Genomic DNA, 4,934 nt, shown 5'->3' with positions numbered 1-4,934 from the left:
CTGCCCTAGATCCGGGCTCCATCTTGTCTTTTCCCTGCTCGCTGCCTCAGGAGGCTGACAGGGCGGCCCACATCAGGAGGGCCCTTGCCTTCTGGATTCTGGTGGGGTTGGTGATGGGGAGAAGAGGAGAGAGAGGTGGGTGCCTCTTCCCCCTGCTCCCCCACGCACAGTCTTAAGGGGCCTCCCATACACAGCTCCTCTTCCTTCCACTCCTGCCCCCTCTTCAGGCTTCAGACAAGTCACAGCACCTGGACCTTCCCAGGTCCCAGGGGAGTGCACCGCTCCGGGTCGTCCATACAGCCTCCGCACACCTTCGCAGATACGGCCCCCTCAGAAGACCCAAACACTTTTCCCAGGACCTTGACTGACACATCACCCTATAAAAATACCTTCTCCCTCTTTTATCCACCTCTCAATTCCCATTTCACCCAACCTTCAGTTAGCTAGGGGACAGTTCCTAGGAGCACGGCTATACCCATGCCCCGTCCACCCTCAAGGCAGCTTGCGCAGGCAGCTGAGGCGCCACTGCCAGCGTCTCTGGCCAGCGCTGCACCTGTTGAAAGAAAGGGGTCGGGGCATTTCTGCTCCATGCTCTTTCCCCAACCCATCCTCCATCTTCAGAACCTTACTGCTCTGCCTTCTGGAAACTTCATTCCATCAAAACATCTTCCCCCTACTTATCATATCCCCACAGAAACCTCCAATGACCTCCTGGCTTTGGCAAAACCTGGACATAGTTGTGCTTGTGACTCTGTCCATGGCACGTTGCCTCATCTCTCAGACCCCCCAGGCTACCAGCTGGTACAGGAATTCTGAGTACTCCTAGACCTCTGTGGCATTGTTTATGAATTCAAAAATAGATATTGGATTATGTTTGTAAACTGGTCTGTCCCTCCAGGCATATTAGATTATATTGGATTCAGAGGTTTCACTTTTACTTGATTAAATAATAATTAAGGCTTTGATTTGGCCACATTAGTAGGACATTGAGTCCCTGCCCCCTTGGTGGGTGTAGACTCACAGAATAACCACACCACAGAGAAGGGAGGAAAGAGTTTTGAACTGGAGCCTGGGAAGTAAGCACACAGGAGAGAGCAGAGCAGATGAGCCCAGAGAGAAATGAGCCCCGGAAGAGAGACAAGACTTATCCCAGCCTACCGTTGATATTGGGACCACAGAGCCTTAAGAGGAAGAGGAAGGCTGAACATTGGCAGCCATCTTGCACCAACACGTGGCAACAGACTTTGGTGAGGGAAGTATCTTTGTTTTATGGCCTGGTCACTGTAATCTTCTACACCAAAATAAATCATTTATAAAAGACAGCAGATTTCTGGTACTTTGCATCAGCACCCCTTTGGCTAATACAACCTCGGTTGCAGCTTCTAAACCCTGTGCTTCAGGTTGTTGTTATGGGGGGAAGTGGGGGTTGAGTGGAGTAGGGGGTATATGGGGACCTCATATTTTTTTAATGTAACATTAAAAAAATAAAGACCAAAAAAATCTTTTTAGAAGCAGCCCCTACCCTAACCTTATAAAGTTGGTCAAAGTCTAAATATCCCATTCCTTAAGGTCAACCCGCAATCTTCAAGGAGTCTCTGCAATCCTAGACTTTATCACCAAGTTTTACTCTTTCTTTGACAAATTCTCATTTTACTTTTATTTTACAGAAAATCTGATCAAGTTGTGTTCTTGAGGGTGATGAATCACCTCTCCCTTTGCCAAGTTCTGTGACTCAGAAACCCAGCCAGAGTGCTCTAAAGTGATCGTCATTCAGCTTTTAAGGTACCAGCTATGACACCATTTTAAGTATTAAATAAGAAGAAAATATTTCTTCAATGGACTTGAGTCAGTGTCAAAAGGTTTCCTCAGTGACAGGAAATGAGACATACATTAGCATTTGAGAAACGGACTAGTCCTTTGAGCTAATAGTGTTCTATCAATTCTAGACAGTCTTTATGAATTTGATTTAAAGTAAATGCTTTTCTTTTTATTAAGGATGTGCTGCATTTAAAATATTTAAAAATATGATAAGAGAACAAAAGCATCTAGCTTTATTACTGTAACTGGATCCTGCTTTGATTTATTTTAACATCATAGATAAAACAATGCCTTGCCATGGGAGAGCAATTTTCCTCCTCTTGCTTAGAAGAATGACACCTCGGGGGGAAATGTTGTAGCGAAATAAAGAAAAGGAAAAGGTCTCTAGGACTGGCCATGATGCATGGTGACCTGAAGTTGGTTATCAAAATGCCACTAAGGGAAAGGATGTAGCGCAGGTGGTTTGAGTGCTTGCTTCTCATGTATGAAGTTCTGGGTTCAATCCCTAGTACCTCCTAAAAACAAACACACAAATGAAAAAACCAACTCTCATTTGGGAGTGAATGTAGCTCAGTGGCTAAGCACCTGTTTCCCAGGTACAAGGTCCTGGGTTCATTTCCTGGTACATCCTAAAAAACAGAAACCAAAAAGACAAATAAATAAAAATAGCACTAAACAATTCATGGGTGAGATGGAGCATGAGGTCGTGTTGGATGTATAAGTGGCTCCAGCATGGGTGATGAGTGGTCTGCTCCCCTGCAGGGTACTCCCAGGCTAGCACGGATTTACTCTATTGAATTTAAGACATACATGAGGCGCTTCAAAGGTCCAGGGTATGTGAATGATGGGTCTTTTGGTCAACGATTGGGCACCCTGAACAGATGGTGGGTGGAAGTGACTTTGCTAGTGAGGAAACCTGGCTGCTTGCCCAGCATTGGCCTCTCAGCTCCACTCATTTCCCGTCTTATCACTGAATGCACATCTGAAGGGTCCTATGAGTCTCACTCGTTTTGTTTGTGGAGGGAAGTAACAGCTAGTAATTAAATAGATAACATTTATTGGACACTAATACATGCCAAATACTATAGTAGGAGTTTTGCATGCCTCATCTCACAAAAACACTATGAGTTGTTATTTTCAGGAATTTGAGTCTTAGAGAGATTAAGTAACTGGCACCACTGGTACCAAAACCACATAAGTGGTTTAAAATGGAAATTTTGTATTGTGTATACGTTATGACAATAAAAATTGGAGGAAAGAAGGGACCAGGGTGGAGGGAAGAGGGAGAGAGGGAGGGAGTGAGGGAGAGAGAAAGCGAGAGAAACTAGGTCAGATGCTACAAAAGGAGCGGAGAGGATGAAAGCTGAATCTGGGCTTATGGTTCCAGTGGGATGATGCATTTTCTGTGCCCAGTCATATCATGATTTCCTTGAGTGTAGGGTCCTGTTTTACTCTTCTTAGTACCCTCCAGTGCCCAACCCTTAGCTTAAACAGGGCAGGCACTGAGTAAAAACTTGGTGCAGAATCAAGAAGTCATCTGAAGTCCACTCACTCACCTATATTTTTCCCACCCAACCAGCAAAGCCAAAGAAATCCTAAAATTCTGTTGGAAATAAGAAAAGGATTTCACCTACTTTCCTCAAACATCGAAGACACCAAGCAGCAAACAGTACACCTGAGAGTGGGATGAGAAGAGGGGGCTCCTCTGCCTCCACCCCAATTGTGGTTGTGGAAGTGTGAAGAGAGCAAGTAGGGTCTTTCTTCCCTTCTCCTTCCCCATCCCCATCTCCCCACACTTATCCCAGAAAACCACTCCAGGCCTATGGACCTGAGTAAGGGAAGATGAGGATGCATGAGGGAGAGTTGAGAGTGACAAGATGGAAATGTGAAGTCTTTGACCCAGTCCCATACCTCAAATGAGAATTTGGGTAAGGCTGCAAGAGGCAGGTATGACCAGCAGAAGAGAGCAGAGCCAGGCTGAGCTGGGGAGAGCAGGTTCCCAGTGCCTGGTCCATCTCTCTCTCCTACAGCTCTGTCCCTTCCATGAAAAAGGGGATTGGTTGTTTAAGGAGAAATGCAATCAGTATAAAATTTTCCCTTTCCCTTTTGGCAGCAATTGAGAAATGTGAGCAGTGACCTAAACAGTTTTTGATGGAGCCCATCTCAACCACTAATCCCGAATAAGTGTCAACCAAGAGTGAGCAATTGCTGAGCATATTAAAAAACTTGCCAGTTCCAAAGAGAAGATCAAGTCAGTTTAGTTTAAGCCCAGTAAAAGAGTTGCCACAAGAAGAAGAAAAAATTTTAACTCTACTATCTTTTCAATATGATTTGAAAGGATTTTACAACCTTAAAATCAAAACAGCATGCCTTGTAAAAAAGAGCAATTTGAAATAAAAAATCCACCTTCATGAAAAATATGATGACAAAACATTTTCCATTAATAGTGACAATAGACTGTAAATTATAGATTGCAGAAAACAAATAACAACATAAAAGTGCAGATGGAGAGATGCTTTGAGAACGATAAGAAAAAGATTTTTAAAAGAAAGGAATTGAGAGAGAAGAAATAAGAGTTGCATTTATTCATTTAACAAATGCTTATTTTCTTAAGTACCTGCTACGTGCCAGACAGGGCTCTGGGTGCTGAGGATATCTCAGTGAGCCAGATCGACAAAGATCCCTGCCTTGGAGAGTCTCACACTCTAGCTGGAGGAGACGGGCCATGAATACATGTATACAGTATGTCAGAAGACTTTGTATGCTAAATAAAAAGGAAACAGTAGGGCAGGTAAGAGAAATGGGAGTGCCAAGGATGAGGAAAGCAGGTTGAAGTTGTAAATGGCATGTCCAAAGTGGGACAAATTAAGAGATGCTATTTGAGCAAATACTTGAGGGGAGGGGATTTGCCATGTGGATATTTGGGAGAACATTCCAGGCAGAGGGAAGAGCAGATGCAGAGCACTCAGGGCAGATGCAGCCCAGTAAGATCAAAGAACAGTAAAGAACCCAAGATGGCTGGGATTGAGGGGGAGGGTGGTAGCTGATAAGTCAGGGAAACCGTAGGTCATGGGCTGGTGTAGGCAGATTGTGTCAGACTTTGGAGTCCTTCATGA

The sequence above is a fragment of the Dasypus novemcinctus genome, chromosome 7, assembly GCF_030445035.2.
Source record: "Dasypus novemcinctus isolate mDasNov1 chromosome 7, mDasNov1.1.hap2, whole genome shotgun sequence".
NCBI lineage: Eukaryota > Metazoa > Chordata > Mammalia > Cingulata > Dasypodidae > Dasypus > Dasypus novemcinctus.
Note: the sequence above shows the minus strand (reverse complement) of the source record.